The sequence below is a fragment of the Cuculus canorus genome, chromosome 4, assembly GCF_017976375.1.
Source record: "Cuculus canorus isolate bCucCan1 chromosome 4, bCucCan1.pri, whole genome shotgun sequence".
Lineage (NCBI taxonomy): Eukaryota > Metazoa > Chordata > Aves > Cuculiformes > Cuculidae > Cuculus > Cuculus canorus.
Window position 1 is genome coordinate 10,499,108 of NC_071404.1, and position 20,968 is coordinate 10,520,075.

General features: G+C 39.0%; 1 protein-coding gene across 6 annotated transcripts in view; it reads right to left on the reverse strand.

The window, feature by feature from the left end:
• The window catches only part of ZFYVE28 (zinc finger FYVE-type containing 28), a 154,711-nt gene that overhangs the window by 105,826 nt on the left and 27,917 nt on the right, over nt 1–20,968 (reverse strand). The window contains exon 1 of one of the 6 annotated variants that reach the window (XM_054066096.1): nt 17,791–17,863. The exons of the other annotated variants lie outside the window; for them this stretch is intronic. The gene's annotated coding sequence lies outside the window, so the exon portion shown is untranslated. Of the gene's footprint in view, nt 1–17,790; nt 17,864–20,968 lie in introns of those variants that run through there. 6 annotated transcript variants of the gene reach the window in all.

Here is a 20,968-nt window from a genome sequence, read left to right on the forward strand (position 1 = left end):
TCTGACTACCTAATTTCAGGATAATTGGCATTTGGCCATGCAAATCAAATCTTGTAATTCGGTAACTCGCACGGTGTACTTTTGAGGTGCTCATAAAAGAAATGCTCATCAAACAAAACCAATTCCCACCTAACAAAGTTTAGCAAAATGCTGTTAAAAACCAAATCTCATGTGAAAGTCATATAAGCCTATAGCCACCACGGAAATTTTCCAGAACACCTAGAAAAGATTCTGTAATGAAGAAATTCCTATTCCCAGATTCAAAGCAATTCGCTGAACAGCCTCAGGAGTGGGCTTTCCAGTGCCTAGGAAGACACCTGACCCATTCGCTGGGACACTTAAAGGGAGAGCATAGTTCAAGAACCAGTCTCTGCAGTGCTCCTAAAAGAAAGCTCTTAAATTGTGGCTGGAAGTGGCATTGTAAAACCTGCCAGTGGGGCTTTTGGCTGGAAGTGAAGTCAGTCAGAAATTATTTACAAACAGTCCGAGTTTATAATTCAGCCTTTGCTAAATCCTGTAATAAAAGTTATATTGGCAAAAAGCGTTCTTTGCCCTGTTTCTGCTAGCCAGACTGAAGACCATATGCTGCGCCAGCACAACTCTTCCCCTGAAACCCTCCCTGAACTCTTTAGAAGCTTCTTCCAATTTTTGTTGCAACACCGAGGTGTGCGACCGCAGCCAGCGTCTGCAGGACATGAAGGCTTTGCTGGTATATCTGTCTCAACTTGGTGCATGTCTGCACGCAGATGCTCAGAATAGCACACACAGGGTGAGGCAGAGTTTAACGCACATTCAACTACAGCTGAATGCATGAGCAGTAATTTGGGTTTTTTCCCTGGGAACACACTAAATGAACCACGCTGTAACGAGTGCTGTTGTAATTGGTTAATGACTTTAAAATTCTAAAAAAAAAATATAGAAAATGAAAAGCATCTGCACAATGAAAACTTGAAAAATAATATTTTGCACTTTCAGTATCTACAGATCTCAGTTTAAAGAAAAAATAAAGCCATCAAATTCAGACAAGTAACAGCACACCATCGTTTAGCATCCTGCTCATGGTCAAACAACACAATTACTGGGTAGACAGGGGAATACTGAGAGCTCACAACACATGTAAAGCTTCTGGAAGTTATGTTAAAAAAAAATGGTGGATATGAGATAAAATGCAATTGCCAGCCTTGAAACAGCCAAGACTAGTGCCTTCTCCCTGTCTTCTTGTATCTTTGTATAGCACCTATAAATACATTTTATAATTACAAATTAGAAACCACTATATAATTAGAAATTCAGCCGTATGGTACAGATGCACACCATCTTGTAAAATCTTTAGTTACAAATATGCCATGAAAAGCACCTTAAGATAAAGGCATGAAGTTAACAGAAACACTGTTTTCCCGATAAGCTGAAATAATACTTCTGATAGGAGAGGGAAAAACAGCTAGGAGAGAAAGCAGCACTACATTTTGAGAAAAGCGACCATGTGAATAGATGCATCATTAAATATAAGGGTTCCTTTACCACTCTTAGGATGGATTGTTTAAGCTTAAAAAGCTTCAGATGCTTTGCAACTGATTCCCACACTACCTTAATTCTTACGCTTTCTATAAGTTTTCTCCTACTAAGCAAACCACTGTTCAGGACTCTTGCTGTTAGTACCTTCCTAAGCTGTCAAATAGGGCTTAGGCATTTATTGTGCATCTCAAAGGCTTTCAATTTAGAGTAATACATCCAAACCTGTTTGACATGATATTTCTCAAAATCAGTTCTGAATTGAAATATAAATCTGAAGACAAAGTCTCTTGCAGGTCAACATACAGTCTCAGGCAGAACCCTTTGAGAGAGGAAGAACTAATGCTGATGGCATAAATACCATCTTGAAAGAGAAATATCAAGAGCAGGTGGGAAAAATCTCAGAATGAAAGCATCAGAAGATTCATTTGGGGCAATGCTAAAGTATTACCTATGACAGCAGCATCCAGTAAGATTTTTTTTCCTTGGCTTCATGAGTTAATTGTTACTTAAAAACTCCAGTTCATCATTCACTTCCATAGAAGAAACTTATTTTGGACACTGCACTTGATAGTGGATATGTTCTCAAGGCTACCCAGCATCCTGCAGTGCTCTCATTACACACAACTTCAAAGAAAAAAATCAGAGCATTAATAACCTGCCAAAGATTACAGGTTGCAAAGTGAATTTTTCATCAACATATAAAAGACAGACACAAAACAGTAGAAACACAAGAAAAATGTTTATGCCATTGTTTAGCTATTGCAGGCTCACTTAATGAGCAGATTTGTTCACTAACTCTCTGCCCTTCCCAAGGCTCATCAGAGCCTTTGTACCTGCCCTGTTTGCCAAACTGTAACAGACTGTATGAAACTAAAACAATAAAGAAAACGTATCACGGACTGCCTTTTCTGGCTTTCAATAACTTCTCCTGACTCTGCTTCTACCAGATTAATTCAGCTACTTAATTCCTGGGCTTCATGACTCAGAATTGCATTTATGTCTTGTAAATATGTGATTTTGACTTCACTAGTGCATCTCTAGTTATGCTGAGACGTAGCAATATGGTACCACAACTCCCTCAAGAAAAAACTGATGAAGCCGCATCTGGTTCATTTTAAAGGGAACTTCAACAGAGCACTAAAATGCATGAAGTATCCTATTTATCTCAGGCAGTATTAACATACTGAGTGATGAAGATAATACATACTAAACATTTATCTGATGGGCTAGTAATTTTATTTAATGTTGAACCTGCTCACCAACTTTAACTACTAATTTCTCCTGTGTTAAAGTAGAAGCTCTGATACATCTGTTTATAGTTTAATGCACTTGCTTACCCAGATAAACAGTTTCACGGTCAGATTATACCCATTTGCTCACAACAGAGTCAGTAAATACTACTACTACTACTACTAATAATAATAATATCCTTCACTGACAAATTAATAGCGAATTCTTTCATCCTGTTACTCTCACTCTGAAAACACAGCTTACAGAGACAATATTTCAAAGACACAAATTTCCATATCCTCAAACAGTTTCTCTGACAGTTCATCCATTCAGTTGGTCACAAGAATAGCCTGACAATCACAGAGTGGCACTAGCTCATTACACAAACCCTTTTTAGAAAGCAACAGCAGATACCACTAGCATCAGCTGCCCATCTTCATAGTTGCTCTAACCACTCCTCCCATCCTCACTTTGTTTTTTTTCCAGAGAGGACCTGAATTTGGTTTAAAGGCCCATCTCGCACTTTCAACACCACCGGCCTGATCAGTACTAGGGCTGGAAAGCACAGCACAAGCTATCACACATCTTGTTTTCTGTCACCAGCACCCTAACCAGCTACACGAACCCCTTGAAGATGCTTAAGCTTCCTTTATATTGCAGCTCTCCGGTAAATCCCTCGCTCTGAATGGCAGACTAAGTCCTTTTATGTCATAAAACAGTTCTGGGCTCATATTCACCCTCTATCTGCAATTGCTTTTTCAGCCTATCCAATAGCAAGCGTCCTGTGAAAGAGTCCATGGTGGGTTGACCCCAGTTAGCAGCCAAACTTCCACCCTGCCTTTTGCCCGTTGCCCTCTACCAGAAGATGGGATGAAAAACAGCAGGAAGGCAAAAAGACTTATGGGTCAAGGTAATGCCAGTTTAATAAGAAAAGCAAAAAGTGATTCATTCACTGCTCCCCATCAGCAGGCAGATGTCCAGCCGCTTCCACCACAAACATCCCCACCTCCCCCTTTCCCTGAGCTCTCATGTTGAGCACAATGCACACAGCATGGAGCACCCCCTAAGATGGCCGCAGTCAGTTGTCCCAGCTGTGTCCCCTCTTCTTGCTATGCAGAAAGTGAACTTCCTAACTCCAACCCCATCAGACCCAGTACAGAGTTATCACACGATCATAGAATCATAGAATCATGAATCAGATGTCTCCGAGGTTCCAAGTACCACTGTTAAGACTTGTTTTTTCAGTCCCAGGATCCTGACTACAAAATGACTTTCCATCGCTATCCTGAAAAAAAAAGGAAGCAGGATGAGGACCTTTAACAGGGTCTCCCCATCTTTAAATGGGCATCTTCAGAGTTTTCTAACATGTTAATTGTACATAACTTCCTTGGCTAAAAGTCCATGACAGTTTCTTGAAGTCACTTCATATCCTGCCTACCACAGACCAGAGGCCCACAAATGTTTGAGGCAGGCTTGATCGAACAAGAAGGCTCACAGCAGTGACATATGATTTGAAATGTGTCCATTTTGTTTTGTTGGAGGAGTTGTTTGGTTAGTTAAAAAAACCCACCACCCTATAAAGCAAATTAATCGCAAGATAATTAGGCATTACTAGGCAGAAAGGAAAAGAGGAATGCAGGATACTCCTTAGTAAAGGTTTCATTATTCATTCCTTCCAGTCCTACCACTTCTGTGCAAGTCAGCTTTGACAACTCTGGGGTTATATTTTGGGTTTTACACTACTCTCCCCGTGCTTTCTAATGTTCTGAAGCTGAACACACTTTTTTTCTTTTTTCTTTTCTATTTTTTAAATGTTAATGCTTTCACTCTGGGGAGCAGGGGCACCCCAGATGCTCATTCACCTGGTGGCCATCTATGTGCTCATTGGTGCTGCACAAAAAAAGCTGATAAAGCTTTGTACTGGCATTTTTTGTCTGGAGGAGGTACAGGTTTGACAGAGTCTGATACACACACTCCGTTATACGTAGGTTGCTCTCAAAACATTGTTTCTCAGATTCCATTAACCTAGGACTCCTTCAGTAGAAGATATTCAAAACTTGTCTTCAATACTAAATCCATATATTAACGCTTGCTTCATGACAGGAGGATGAAGACTCAACCACCTGTAACATTCAGATTCACAGTTCTGCGTATATTTTAAGAGTCACCTTATTGTGACTACTTTCATAAGGTAATACAAAAAAATTAAACACAAAACTTGGAAGACTTTATGAACCATCTGAAATTAGAAATAATGAACATTTTACTACAAATCTGGGACAGATTCAAATTTAATGTGAACCACACTGTTTATTGCCAATATTCAATTGAAACCACAACAATTACATTAACAATTTTGCAATCAGTTGGCACATAGTTAAGTCCCAGGATTTTTTTATTAAAGTAGATTTGGGAGAAAATTCTTTAATCAAAACTATAAATTATCTGCTAGAAAAAACTAACCAACTTTAGGCAGGTTTCATTATAACAGACATTAAAGATTAAGTACCGGGGGGGGGGGGGTGGGGGGGGGGGGTGGGACTGTTACTTTTTTAAAATGCATCTTTGTACATTTTGTTTTGTTCCACAAAATTGTGAAACCTTAAAGATGACAAACTATAAGACAGTGGGACATCCTTCTAAACTTTGTCAGGGCTCTTTTTCATTGTTAAATTCTGCTTAGCTAACGACAACCTATTCTCCACAATTTCTTCCTTGAGCCTTTATGATAATAAAACTTGGTGACATTTAGAGCCAAGGAAACCCATCTGCTAACACAGCTAGTATCTCTGACAGCCTAATTTTCATCAAGGACAGGAGAAGGAATGATATCTTCCTAACACCACATATATCACAAATGAGATCAGCCTGTGCTTTTCATTATTCTACATGGGTTGCATTTGGAAAGGAAAATGTGCTGCTGCATTAATACAGTTCATTGTGCGTCAACATCATTTGTAATGGTACAAGTTTGAAAGCAGAAAGAAGCACATAAGTGAAAGGGATTTCTTAAGGGAAATCAGGAAATGAGCGGAGAATGACTCAAACTCATAAACTCAGGTTTGTAACTTTTTTCTTATGTACAAATTAAAAGAGCCAATTCAAATTTAGTTTGCATTTAAAAATTCAGAAAAGATGAAGACAGACATTTTAGTCATTTACGACAGGTCTCCATCCTAGCAGTGCCTACTTACAAAGTCCAAAAGTGTTATATAGGTTGTATAGAAGAGGCAAATCTTCACATAACCAACAGCGTAGCCTCAGACTTGAGTACACATATTGAAAGGAAAAAGCTCTGTAAATTCCATAAAGTACTATAGGGAAAAATCAACAGACATATCAGGAGGAGAAACAAGGTAGATTAATCAACCACTTTGCTATATCGTTATCAGAGGAAGCCGAGTGTCTCCATCCTGTTTCACCAAACTCTGTGGCAGGAGCAGCACCAAACATACCCTACATACCCCATCACTCCCACAAGCACATCACATGCATTTAAAAAAATAAACTGAACTAAAGAACTCAAAGTGCATTTACACAAAATCCTTTTACCTCCTATCACGGAAAAAAAGAAAATATAAGAGAAAGGGACAACTACAGAAAATAAGATGAATTCAAGTAGCATAGCGCGGGGAGAAAAACAAGCTGTAACTTCTAATGAGAGTACTTTCTGTTCTCTTGGAGCCTCTGCACGTACATTAGCTTAAACAGTTTGGTTCTTTCAATCCACAGCTTGACAAGAGTCTTGCTTTAGTGGCTGACATGCTACAAACCATACCCAGAATAAAATAAATGTATCAGGATGGTAAACGCCATTACAGTAAAAGAGAAGGATGAGAGAGTTGGAACAGGAAAATATTTCTAAACAATTTGGTACCTAAACTGGCTAAGGGAAGTTTTATATTCTTTAAGGCACTGACTTGCAAATTACTCCTTATACATCTCATCCCTTCTCTCACACAGCAGTTTCTCCAGATGAGCAAAATACAAAACATTAATAAAAAACTGAGTAGCAAGCACACATGTTCAATTTAGTGTGGTGAGAAAGTTATGGATATAAGATTAAAAAAAAAATTGGTTGTATTTGGAGCTTATTTTATTAGCCCAGTATTAATGAAAGTTCTTACTACTGGTTTAAAATTATCCTTGTGTCACTATGGTATGGAACAGTAGACTCAAAGAATCTTTAAACAAATATACTCTAGGCCTGCATTTTCAAAGGTATAATTACATGAAACATTGACAGTTTTTATGACTAATATGGTAGTTAGACTTTATTTATATTCTGAATTTCTCCTAGTAATTATGGACACACAAATTGTTTTACTTTTTCGATTATACATAGTATTGGAACTGTGTGAACTAGACATAGTGAATCTATGACAACCAACTGTATGTTCAAAATGCGAATATTCAAAGTTTTATCTTAGGGACACATTGCAAAGTAAAGCAACATGCTCCTCTCAAAGAGTTACATAGTCTCCTGTTTCATAATCTTACAGAATTATCCTAGTTTATTAGAATTTGTATTTTTTTCCTAAGTATATTTTTGAACAAGCAAAGGCTGACACTGATTTCTGTGTGCACTCACTGAATAGCACGTCAAATATGCCACCTGAGATTTTAAATTTTTATCCTTATAGTTTAAATCATTAGCCTTCAAAAGCCTGCATGTGGATTTATAAGTGCTGTCTGAAGAATTCACTTGAGCAGCTTTAAAATACTCAGAAGGAGACAGCACAACATCTGTCCGCGACAAGCTGCTGAAAACCAGGCAACAAGCCAAGCACTCCCCAAAGTTTCAGCCCAGCAAATCAGACAATCTTCAACAGCTGTAAACAGTAAAGCAAGAACTGCTTTTAACACTAAATCAAAGAAAAATAAATGCTTGCAATAAATATACAGCAGTTGTTCCTCGGAGTTTACCAAAGAAATGACAGGGGCAACTCATCTCTTCCATCTCAACAGGTTAGTACTTATTACTGTTTTACTAGTGAAGATAATTGTGTCTTTTAAAATTATATTACATTTAAAGTATGAGAAGAGCTTCACTGCTTTGCAAAATGAAATCCTCCCCTGAGGAGTTCACTATGCAAATTCACAGGAGAAAACTGAGACAAAAAAAAAACCTGCAGAAGAAAAAAGGAAAACACAAGTTAGACTTTAGGATGCCTTTGTCTGTTAACTTCACATCCTGAGCTTTCCTAGATATTTTAACTGCTTTTTGGTGTTTGTTTCACTCTTAAGGAAACAAAACTAAGAAAAAAAATCAACGATATAACAATGAAAGACCACAGAGTGAAAAAGGCTTATAAGCTCAAAGATAAATAGAGATAAGCAGAGTGGCAGGGATGTGAAAGCGAGGGAAGTACAGGAAATTCTGAAATTGGAATTCTAAAAGGAAATTCTTAAAGATGTTTTTTACTCCTGGTGAAAGTATAAGAAAAAAAAGGAACAAACAAAAATTTTATTACTGGTTTTATTACTTAAAAGACAGTCTTCTGAGAAGAAAATGAAAGAGGTACTTTCAGTATCAAGAATAAAATTCAGAAGGCTTTTTCTAGCAACAACAAGTAAAAATGTTTTTGAAGATGTTGCGCTAAAAAAAACCTTAAAGCATGAATTCTTGAGCTGCAAAATAAACCTTGAGTGAAACTCTACCTAAACACACACAATTCCATGTTGTAAGTACCTCAAAACAGCGTTCATCTACCAGACTTTTTCTTCTACCTAACAGATTTAACTACATTTTTCTTTTTCTGCCTTCTGCCAGAATGCTACCAAATCGTACAGGATTGAAGGAGGAGAAGAATGAGAACAAAACTCACAGAATTTTCAGTTGTCTTCCCTTTTAATATCTGGTATCATATATTGGGTTGCACGACAGTTAAGGGATGCTATATGGAAAAGATTTGAGTAAGTCTTCAGACTACCAGGGGGTGCCACTGAGTGATTGACTCTTCCCTGCTCCGCAGCCCTGCGTGTCAGACGCATCAGTTGGTGTCATACAAGGCTTGAGAGAGAAACAGATATCACAGCCAAGCCAAGTGGAGCGCAAAGCAGAAGCCATCTGCGTGAACCTGATATTCAAAGTGCATGAGGCAGGATGTCTGCAAAATATACAAACTTGACTCTTTGGAAGAAACTCAGTGCTTTGAGATCTGGGAAGAGCTGATGATGGAACTGGAGGAACCCCTGCACAGCTGGGCTCTGGACAAGTGCCATTGAGCAGGTCTGGCAACACTTATTACAAAAAACATGTAATAAGGTACATCAGATACACATCCTGACTTCCTATTTATTGTCTGATGCTTCCAAAGCACTGACAGAGCCCTGTACCATTTCCACACGAGGCTGCTACTGCTCTTGCACTGTGCTGCAGTAATAGGGTGAAGTGAGGTATTCCAGTTGGAGCTCTCAAAATACAAACACCTAGTGACAGGCAACATGCTCAGGAGGAAGCTGCACACAGTAATTACCTTCTCTGTCAGTCTAAAACAAGTCAAGCATAATCTTTTGAAAACTGTACAAGCTTACCAACTTTGTTTGTTCTTTTCCGTTACCGTTACCTTTTATTTTTTAAAGATTGGGTGGTATTTTTAAGAGGCTGCTCCACTGTTGTTCTGAATGGGCTTCTCTGGTTTTATTTCGGTCATGAAACATGACAGTTTGTTATTGAAGACTTCATATAAACTCTCATCTTGGTATTTGATTAAATGGTATAAATAAAAATTAAACTAGTTTTCATTTAAAGTATAAAAGGAAAGGCTTATCCAAGGTGACTGACAGCTTAGAGGGAAAACAGAACTGTTAGTTTATCAGAGACACACAGGAGCAATGGGAGGGAATTAAAATGCTGATTTCACCTAAAAAATAAGGATTATCTAATTTAACTTGTGGCTGTCATGCAAGGAACTACTGGAGAATACTCTTCTGAATGTCATTCACCTTCAAGACAAATGATTTCAGCTGGAGAGCCATGGGAAACAAAGCTTTGCATTGCCACAGCAAAAATGAAAATAGCACCCATAGCTTTCCTCCAATACAGCAGATATTGACAAACTACTTTTTTCCATTAATCTTCATCAGTTGGCACTGAATCTATTCTGTATATTCTATTGACCTAAGAGGCCTATATAGATGCTGAGAAACATGGCATATTTTCCCATAATGGCAGCTACATGCGATGCGATACTTGAATTTTATCTATAACTTACAAGTTATGCTTCTCTTTTATATCAAAGTGAAGTTACATTAAATATATCTTAAAATTATATTATTCAAACACCATCCCAAAGCAACACAAAATAACTGAAAGATTAATCTCCACAAAACCAGTAATTATCACAAATAACTCCTGATCCAAGATTAGAAAAGGGGACTGATTTCCTACAAACCGTTGTGTCGCTGGTTATAGAAATTATGTACTAGGCTCTAGGGACTGGTGTCAGGAGAGGCTGAGGGAGCAAGCAGAAACCATCAAAAATATTTGGAAGACAAATTTCTCAATTAAAAACATACAGGTGTGCCACAGAATAACTAGGGAAAAGGCTACTCTGGATAAACAACCTGCAATATACACAAAGAGCTAAATAAGGCTTAGCCGCCTTCCTCTGCTACCTTTCTGTATTTCAGACATCATGAGCAAAATACTGATGGGAACTTAACTTGTGCATTTATCCATTACAAGGACTAAATCTTTACATGAAACAATTACGAATAAATATCACCATAGAGCATCATCTCCAAGCCTCCAAAACTTGGTACAAATCAGTATATATTGGTAATACTGCAAAGCATTTTGGTTTTTTTGAATTTGCATTAAACAAACTTGGACAACATGTGTGACTTCTAGGAACCACTATAATGGTAAAATTCTAATACTAGTATTACTAGCATGATATAGGATGCTAGAGAATCTCACTGTTGCAATGAAAAAATAAACACAACAGAAAACTTCATAAAAGAATTTGTAGCTAGACTCGGGGATATGAGAAAGGCCAAGATGAAGCCTTTGACACTGTTTCCCTGTTGTGCTTTAAGCTAAATTAGAGTCAGTTTTGACTCCTCAGTCATTCTAAGTAACTTCAATTTCTGAAAGCTAACTGCATGGTTTTGAGACTGTGTTCTCTAAATGTGATAACACGGGGCATTGGTATGCAAAAAGGCCAATGCTTATACTTAACCAAGGCCATTCTTCAGCTGGTGGAAGGTGGCCTCACCTGCAGGCAGGTGACCCTGAACTGACCAACAGAATATTCCATATACATCATACTCTGTATAAAACTGAGAGATCAAGAGGGTATCATCCTCTTTTGCGATTGCCAACGTCCAGTGAAGACTGCATCTGTCTGATTGCTCCTGATGCCTGATCCATGCATCCCCAAATCCAGCTCCTGAACTCAGGTCCTTCCTAGCCCTGGACCCATTCCCTTGTGTCTGCTCTGCAGCATTTGTGGGGATGTACAGTCATCAAGCGGTGGGGGCACGATCTCATATATCTGTAAATAATTCATTACTAATTATTTTCATTATTATTATAATTTCATTAAAGCTGAAGCTTTATTTTCCAACCTGCATGGTTTTTTCCTCTTATTTCCCTTTCACTGGGGACGGGGAGGAGGGGATTTAAGAGCCCAATCACACAGTTTTAGCTGATGAAATTTAGCTGGGCTGGGGCTAAACAGTGACGTTTCCATAGCATTCTACTGGAGAAACTGGCTACGTGGCTTGGATGGGTGTATTTGCTGGGTTAAAAACTGGCTGGATGGCCAAGCCCAGAGCTGTAGTGAACAGAGCTAAACCCAGCTGGCAGCCAGTCACAAGGGGCGTTCCCCAGGGCTCAGGGTTGGGGCCAGTTCTGTTTAATACCTTTATCAATGATCTGGGTGAGGGGATTGAGTGCTCCCTCACTAACTCTGCAGATGACACCAAGATGGGTGGGAGCATTGATTTGCTTGAGGGCAGGAAGGCTCTGCAGAGGGACCTGGACAGGATGGGTCAATGGGCCAGGGCCAAGTGTAGAGTCCTGTGCTTGGGACACAACAACCACATGCAACACTACAGGCTTAGGGAAGAGGGACTGGAAAGCTGCCTGGCAGAAAAGGACCTGAGGTGCTAGTTGATAGCAGCTGAGCATAAGCCAGCAGCGTGCCCAGGTGGCCAAAAGGGCCAAGAGCATCTTGGCTTGTTTCAGAAACAGCGTGGCCAGCAGGACCAGGGAAGCGATGGTGCCCATGTGTTCACCACTGGCGAGGCCACACCTCGAATGCTGTGTTCAGTTTTCAGCCCCTCACTATAAGAAAGATGTTGAGTTGCTGCAGCATGTCAAGAGAAGGGCGACAAGCCTGGTGAAGGGGCTGGAGAACAAAGGTAATAAGGAGCAGCTGAGGGAAGTGGGATTGTTCAGCCTGGAGAAGAGGAGGCTGAGGGGAGACCTTATCACTGTCTACAACTGCCTGAAAGGAGGTTGTAGCAAAGTAGGGTGCCTCTTTTCCCAAGTAACAAGTTATAGGATGAGAGGAAATGGCCTCAAGTTGTGCCAGGGGAGGTTTAGATTAGGAAAAATTAGGAATTAGGAAAATTTTTTTTTACCAAAAGGGTTGTCAAGCATTGGAATAGGCTGACTAGGGAGGTGGTTGAGTCACCACCCCTGGAGGTGTTTAAAAGACATGTAGGTGTTATGCTTAGTGACATGGTTTAAGTGGTGGACTTGTAAGTGTTAGGCTTATGGTTGGACTTCACCTTAAGGGGTTTTTTCCAACCTAACTGATTCTATGATTCTGAGTTCCTATTACAGTCAGACAAACTTTCACAAGGGTTTTGTGTGTATTTGTGTAAGGAAAAAGAAATACGCAAAACAAGCAAGATATCTTTTACTCAAAAGATCAGTCAGCAACTGCAGCATCTCCCTTCCCCAGACATCACTCAGGTGACATTTCATAACTCAGGTTATAAAAACTTGGAATAAACTCTGTCTCACATCTAACAGTACTTGTCTCATCTCAGTGCTTGTGCCCACCTCTCCAAGATGTTCTTTTTTGCTCTCTCAACCTCTTGTCTACCTCTGGGTTAATGTTCTTAACTTCCTGAATATTTGGAAAGACAAAGTGATTTATGATTTTCACTCATAAATAGGGGAACAAGATATGCCTAGCATGCTAATTAATACAATGAGCAGGTTAGCTACAGCCAAGGTTTTCGTATGATAACAGAGCAGGAGTAAAAAAAAAAAAAAAACAAAAAACAAACAACCAGGATCTCCCGTCAGGGAACAGCAGGGAGGAAAGCAAACAACACAAGCTGGGTATTACTGTCTGACTGCAGAGAGCTGACCTTTCAATATTAAACAAAACCACCCACATATGCTGGCATTAGGTGGGCAATGTGTCTCAGGTAGGAAAACAAAGAAAATGAAGGAAATAGCTTATGTGTCTGTTACAATAGGAAAGAGGGAGACTGGAGAAAGGTGCCAAATAAGTATATGAGGTGACAGTAACTATTTAGGGTACTACTTTGAGTGACCATAGGAATCTAAACACAAAATATTATTTGGTACAGTTGATGAAAGTACTGAATTAAGAGAAAAGTATGACAGCAGTCTGCTGAAAGTGGTTTGTATTTGTGGATGTACAGGAAGGCTGTATCATACTGATACTATGACAAATGCAGCTGAAAAAAAAGAGACAGATTAGAGGTGAAGTTTACAGAGTCTGAAATAGCAGCACAGAAGAGATAAACGAGGGGGGGGGGGGAAATCAGGATGGTGGGACTATCCAAAGAAAGAGACGATGCAGGAAAACACTGCAAGGTACTGGACATGTGTTGAACTCAGATACTCAAGGATCTTTTTTCAGTATGGAGAGCTTCCTCATTCATCCTCTTCCCAGGACCGAAAAAGATACAGGCAACAGATTAGAGTAAGGACAGCCTCTTCCTTTCTAGGTTATCTCCAGTGTGCAGTTTCAGAACAGTATCACCTTGTTACAGCTACACACAGACTTCTCTCCTAAATCTGAGTTATGTCACCTCATCCTTAAAGGCGCTCACACTTGCAAAAGACCTAGCAGCAGACAGCAGGAGTGGATCTTGCATCAGCCTCTCCAACGCCCTGGATGGGAAGGGACCAGCTGCCTCTTCTGCTGCCTCTACCAGCAGCTCAGAGCAGGCAGCCAGCAGCAAGTTCTGCAGAACAGGCTCTCCCCAGCATTTCGTCTGCAATCAAGTATCAAGCAATTTAACTACATCTTTTCAGTGAACAGAGCTGTTAAATATAAGAGTAAAAAGAAAAAAAAGCTGTAAGACGAGGGTTTTTTAATACAGTGAAATTTCCTCCTGACTGCTAGTCATAGGATGCCAAGTTTTTTTAAATGCCTTCAGGGCTAAACCTCAAAAAAAAAATAGAGCTTTGCAGTCAGAACACCACTAGTTCCTTTAAATATGCATACAAGAAGCTAATATCAGGAGCCACAAATGGAAAAATCACAGAATATGAAATTATTTTATATTGGCAGAGAAATTGTAATGTTCAAAGAGACTAACGCTACCTTGCACAACAGAACACCTACTACACTATCTGCTAGCGTTAAGGGAATTTCAGGAATATTTCCATTATAATGCCAATGTGTTCCATTTATCACAACTCTCCAGAGCAAGCTTGCAAATCAGTGTTTTCAGACAGCATCTCTCAGGGTGTGCAATCTGGCCCCACGCCCCAAAAATTAAAGGTGTAAACAGAAAGAGTTCAGTTGTGTTAAAGAGAGAGAAAATAATCTTTTCTCACAAAGAAAAATAATTCTTGAAGTGTAAAACAATTACAAGCAGTTCTAGCAGTAATAATTGTGAATTCCCAGAGATGAAGTCTGGCACATTAATATCCACCTCTGGGAAAGCCAAGAGACAAGTAAATTGCTCCACAAACACCTCTAGCTTATTGCCAGCTATGATTTTATGACAACCTACTGTAACGGCATGCTTTTAAAAAGCACAGCAGAACCTACCATGAAGCTGAGCTTTTACAGTAGTATTTACAGTATTTTGTGACTTTCATAGTCACCTTGCACCTGCAAGAGAAAACATGCCTGGCATTTGGACCTTACCAAAACCACCACATTTTAAGGCTCAGATTCAGGGTATTGCTAAAGATTCTACTTTCCTTATATTTTATGAAATTCAAACCCTTTAAACAATAACTAACACAGGTTATTTTGTCACAATATAAATAACATATCAGAAGGAGAATGAACTCCTGAATATTTTAAAGTATTACCTTTAATTGATAAAGGAATGAAGTAAAGCAGAAGCCTCAACACCTTAAGCAAAGGTTTTTCAGAAGAGATAACTTGGGAAACCTCTACTTTTGTATGGACAACTTTTGACTTCTTTGATTTCAAATAAAGTCCTTTTATATGAATGCCTACATCTAGAGACTAGGATCTTCTTAAAAGAACGTCAGTCATGTAATATATTACTATACCTGAATTTTCATAATCCTTTGTAATCTCCTTGCCTATTCACTGGACCAAATGCTTCCTTTCCAGACTCCCATTTGTTTATAAACAGAAGCAAACATAAAACTAAGCATTCAGAAATCTTCTCATTTTCTAATAAAGGTGACTGTTACTAGTTTTCAGAAAGACAAGGATAAGGGAGAAAAAAAGACTTTCAAGCCATTCAGTATATTGTCTTAGAATGATTCTAATATTATTTAATTAAATACTTGCAATGGAAACATAATTCCAGCTTTCTTTTTTTTCCTAAGGTCATAGTAACATCAGGGATGTTAAAAAGTACTTTGAGTCTGTCAACTTTTACCAGCTGGTTTCCTAAAATGAGGATCCATTTTTGTACCTGCCTTTTACTCAATTTTCAAGACTGCATACACTAAGGTAACCATAAAAAGGTCTCAAATGTAATGAAAAAGGTCACATGGTGCAACATTATTGTACAGAGATTGTGCGTAACAAATTTTAATATGCATTTTCCACAAAAAGCTTAATGTTGTTCATAGAATTCATCATAAGATACAAGCATGAAAATCAAAGGCAAAGAGCTTCTGTTAAAGAGCTTCTTCTTATCAAGCAACACATAAGACCTTAGCCAGAGAAAGTTCTTCTATCAGTCAACCCACAAGAGGCTAGAACGCTAGTTAATTTAGAAGAGTAGCTGCTGACTGAGTTAAGAGAAGCAGGCTACAGTCTCAGCTCAGCTTTTAGCAAGTTGTTTATCCTCTGTTTCAATTTTCCACTGGAGATTACGTTTATCTTCACCTGTAGATATGAAAGCTCTTGAGAGGAGACATACTGCATAGGTTGTAATCGATAAGATGCAATTTAAAACTTAATTCCTCCAAAGTAAATTAAGAAAGCACAAGAAAGGGGATTCGGTTCTTCAAATCTACTTGTACTCACTCCAAACTCAAGTCTCAATACACAAAACAGAATTTTATAAAAAGACTGCTGACTTCTCTCTTACCTAAGAAGCAGAGCCTACTAAATCAGAGCACTAAGGGAAAAGAAGAATAAGAACTATTTCATTGTTCCTTGAAGCACGCACAAAACCAATTAAGCAAACAGGCTAACATCAATCCTGAAAAAAAAACCCCATTCAACTTCAGGTATTTTGTATACCTGCTTACTTCAACTGCAGGCTCATCTTTAAAAATGAATGGGTTTAAATACTCATTTCTCATGAAAAAGATAAATTTTCCTTTAAATAAAAGATTATTAACAGTTTTTATCCATAACAATTTTTCAATCCTCTGAATCCTTAACACACTGGCAGCACAAGGCTTCTGTGATGACATGGAAACCAAACCCAGAACAATATGCAAAGGAAGGTGTAACTGAAGGTGTAACACACCTGGCTTTCCTGAGACCTAAAATGCAAAGAAAAACATGAGAATACCTTGCATGATCTTGTCCCAGGCAGTTTAAATGCTTAAGAGTAACGGTGGAAGGTCAGAAAAACACTCAAACCAACCGCAGGAAAACTTCTCAAAGTTTGCTATTTCTGACCAATCAAATCAAAGTTTAAGTTCTGTTACAGCTATAACCCAACTGATTTTTATTTCAGAAGCTGTTCCTGGGAGTTATTATGAACAATTACAGTAACTGTAGATAGAAGAAAGACAGGAAAAGCACAGGTGTAAACATTCTACAATATCTGGATTCCCTTTCAGGCCATACAGCTTCTGCACTACCCTCCTATATCTGCTTGAGACTGGACAACTTTATCTACAAGTTTATTGAAGACATCAAACAAAAAGCTTCAGGACTCCAAACCTGTTATTTTTATTCAATCTGCTGCGTTATACTTTTTTGCAGCACTGAAGTATTAGCCAACTTCACAAATTTTTCCAGGGTAGTTTTTTTTGTTGTTTGGGTTTTTAGAGTCAGTTGCTTTGGGTTTTTTTTGGTCATAGCTATGTTGCTTCCTAGTATTAAAAAAACCAAAGCATATGAAGAGCTACAGCAAGAATGAGCAAAAAAACTCCTTCTATTCATCGTGGAATCATAGAATGGTTTGGGTTGGAAGGGACCATAAAGGCCATCTAATCCAACCCCCCTGCAGCAAGCAGGGACATTTTCAACTAAACCAGGTTGCTCAGAGCCCCCTCCAAGCTGACCTTGAATGTTTCCAGGGATGGGGCAACGATGCAATGTACTGACAACATCTGAATTTGCAGTATACTAGGGCTACGTCAGAATGTCAGTGGAGGCAACTCCACAATGAAAACATTCTTGTCTCCTGTGTCTCGTACTTACAAAGCACAGTTTTTCCTAAACAGCTTCACAGGATGAAGCTTTATGCTATTCATGCTATACAGAAAGCTAAGCAAAAAGTGGTCACTGTAACAGTCACGATAAACCCAATACAGAATCTGACATAGCAAATAATCTTGTAGATCATTGCTTTGTACTTTAAGCATTCCAAAATTAAAATAATCAAGGAGGTACAATAATTATGACAGTGCAAATTGTCAAAGCCAGAATAAATATACGAAAGTTTCACTCTTCATGTTGCAAAGCTGCTTATTTAAGTTACCTGTGATGTGCATCATTCAAATTTCCAGCTTGCCGTTTCTTCTAACATCACATTCACCATTTCTAAATGTAGTCTGCTTGTCTGAAATTTTTAACCAAGATACAAAAATCAATGTTATATAAAGCACTCTTTCCTGATACTGATGATGCATAATATGAGTCACCACTTCAAAGCCTCCAACACACCACACAAACCACATTCTTTTAAGTTGCAAATAACCCCTGAAGTGGTTTCTCCCGTCTTGCTTCTAAAGAAATATTCTCAGTTCCCAACAGCAAACTAACTTTGTCAGTCAGGAGAAAATAAGGCCTACAAGCAGAAATAAAAGCATCTAAACAATACATACATCTCCTTTATCTCAAAATGCAAATATTTCCCAGATCTGTTTTTAAGCTTTTTTTTAGGAAAAAAAAAAAAAGCAAGTCACCAGTGAAAAGTTAATAGGGTATCTATAGTACTTTCTTGGGATTTTTACAGTGAATTTGTTGTGTGGTTCCATGATCTGTAACTGAAGGAGGGGACAAAGATGGTCAGAGCATCTGAAAGTTTGGGCACAAACAAATTGCTGCCTGTCACCTGGCTTATGGTGAAGTGCCAGGCAATCAGAGTTAAAGATTCACTCAACAGAAGACAGTTAAGTTACACAACTTCACCATTGCCAGAATTACTAGGTATCTGATCACGTGCAATAATCTGTTGGTATTACTTGGCCCTGTTTTCTGTCAACCAGCCAGGCATCCCTTTTAACCCAAGCAACAAACACTGTGGGTATGAGCCATGAAGAGCCCAGCACAAAGAGGCCATTGTTGCTACAGTTCAGTTAGGAGATTCATACCATATCTTGATTTAACACTGAAAAGAAAACCTTCCTTTAAAAAAATGTTTCCTGGAAATCATGCTGCTGGCCTTTCAACAATCACCACTGAACAGTTAATGTACCAAGGTTTTACATCTTCTAATTACATTATCTGCCTGAGTTTCCACAAAAATATGGACTCTGAAAATATACGGGGAAGAATGCAAGGACTCTGCAGCATGATTCTGATCCTCTCTTGTGAGACCTCATATGGAGTGTTGTGTCCAGTTCTGGAATCCTCAACATAAGAAGGATATGGAGCTGTTGGAACGGGTCCAGAGGAGGCTACAAGGATGATCCGAGGGCTGGAGCACCTTCCACATGAGGACAGGCTGAGAGAGTTGGGGTTGTTCAGCCTGGAGAAGAGAAGGCTCTGAGGAGACCTTATAGCGACCTTCCAGTACCTGAAGGGGCTACAAGAAAGCTGGAGAGGGACTGTTCACAAAGGTTTGTAGTGATAGGACAGGGGGGGCAATGGCCATAAACTGGAGAGGGGCGGATATAGACTAGGCATAAGGAGGAATTGCTTCACTTTGAGGGTAGTGAGACACTGGCACAGGTTGCCCAGGGAAGCCGTGGCTGCCGTATCCCTGGAGGTGTTCAACACCAGGTTGGATGGGACCTTGGGCAGCCTGATCTAGTGGTAGGTGTCCCTGCCCATGGCAGGGGGGTTGGAACTGGATGATCTTTAAGGTCTCTCGCAACACAAACTATTCTATGATTCTATGATGATGTCTAATGGTAGTGCAACTGCTCTAGTCGAGGAGAAATAAACAACTCAACAACTCTGTTGTACAGCTCTAAATTAAATAGCTCATTAGCCAACACTAAGTAAGGTTTGGAAAAGTCTTCAGAGTAATAGGTACACCTCAAGTAAACCTCACAATTTCCAGGTGCTACATCATTAATGCAAAACCATAACAACGTACTCAAGATATGGATACAGATACACACGCTTAGGTCTATAACCAGATGCATCTGAGAAAGTTACCAGAGAAAGGCAGCACTTTGATTGGCATTTCCAAACAATGAGAACGTGAAAGGATGCCCAGACCAACTGAAGCAGCTCCACGAATGGAACACAGACAGATGCCAAGGATGACCCCAAACCCACAGCACTGACAAACAAGAGACCATGCTCCACTGGAAGAAGCAGATCTCAACAGAAGACAATGCTATTTTCTTTCCTAGGGAATTATTTCTGTCATCATTTGCCATGAGAGTGCACGAAGCGCATCTCTACATCTAAGGACTCTGAACAGAGAAGCAGCACTAACAAAGTGCTTACAGCTGTCTGGATTTATTTCCCCCAGGAATCGTTTTAGAAGAAAAAGTATACAGTAACAGTACAAATATTCAATCCAAAATATGTTCTAACACATTTTCAACTGTTTTCTCCTTCAAGGGGAATACTCCCAATCAGAACAAGGCCCTATTCCTCTTTGAATTCCAATGTCACGAGCTATAAAGATCTTGCCTTTTAGCATTGAAGCAAAAGCTAAAAATGTTACCTACTTATATTAGATCATATCTGATAAAGACTGATGGTACTATGTGCTGTGGAAGCAGTTTTATCCTTGTTTCTACTTAGTCTATTTTGATAATTTACCAATTGCATTTCTCAGCTGTATTCACATCAATTCTGGTAAGGCCATCCTGAAAGCCATATGAATTCTATGCTATGCAAAATAAATTCTCTTCAAGAAAGCACTGTTTTGAACTGAAATAGTGTTGTTAACTGATGTTAATAATTAATTTATAATGTACAATTATAAAACTGAAGGGTGGCTTTTTGGTCAAATATTATATTTTTTCACATTCAAGCTCCTATTGCAATTGAGCCCAAACCAGTGAAAGAACAGCAAGAGATAGCCCATGCCAGAGCTGATCCCCGACAACAGAATTACCCTCTTGTGAATAAACCATGCCATCAGCTATGTAAAAGTAACCCCAAAGTTATGAATATACATATATGCTGTGAATGGTAGTAATGGCAGTACTCAAGGACTTATCTTCAGTATACTGACTGCTTCGAATTGTATGTGGAAATCCCCATATTTCCAGCCATAAAATGGTTTGGGGCTTGTTTGTTTGTTTGTTTTGAGGTTTTTAAAAAAAACAAACAAACAAACCAAGACTTAAGGAAACTTCATAATCTTTCACTGTAACCAGAGCACAGGTGGCAAGCTAGCCAAGATGCCTAAAATGCCTCTGTTGTATTCTAATGTGAATTTATCATTTGAAAATCAGTAACAGGTTAAGGAACATTCCTGCTGATTATTTTCTTGCTTGGTTTCTTCCTCAACCCCTGTCCCCTTTTGG